Source organism: Arachis ipaensis, chromosome B01 (assembly GCF_000816755.2).
Source record: "Arachis ipaensis cultivar K30076 chromosome B01, Araip1.1, whole genome shotgun sequence".
In the NCBI taxonomy this organism is placed as follows: domain Eukaryota; kingdom Viridiplantae; phylum Streptophyta; class Magnoliopsida; order Fabales; family Fabaceae; genus Arachis; species Arachis ipaensis.
Genome location: NC_029785.2, coordinates 5,212,129 through 5,212,764, shown reverse-complemented (window position 1 = coordinate 5,212,764; position 636 = coordinate 5,212,129).

Sequence of the window (636 nt, the reverse complement as noted above, 5' to 3'; positions counted from 1 at the left end):
CCTATTTTTATGAGTAGCTCTACTTGTGAATAATACAAATGATGAAGAGTGGTCACGGCATTTATAAAAGTGATGGGACATTGAATAATAATGCCCTTATTAGGTGTGAAAAGTCTAAACCATTGTCCCTGTCTGGTGGAGAGTACCTTAAAGCAGTGGGGTTGGTAACTCACTCACAACCAGCACTTTTTGATTGGTAACCTTATGACTTTGTAATTGCAAATTGTTGAAGCCAAACCACACAAATCTTGAAACTATGTCACACATAGAACGAAATTAGAAAACACTGAAAAATAATTATTTTTTGGCACTCATATAGGATAATAATTTCTCTTATAGTGGTTTAGTTATACCTTGTAAATTACTCTAGATCTCTCCATATTGTGTAACGTGTTTTATTTAAATCTTTTAAAATTTTTAAGAAGCAATAATTTATTTTTCTATTTTATTCTTAATAATAAGGTAATTTCAAAAACAAACATGTTATTAATTTTATAAGTTTACACTACTACAATAATAATTTATTTTTCTATTTTTGCAAATTATTTTTATAAGTTAATTTAAAAAACAAACATGTTATAAATTTTATAAGTTTACACATGAATAATTATGTCTCACATTAGTTTTATATGTTAA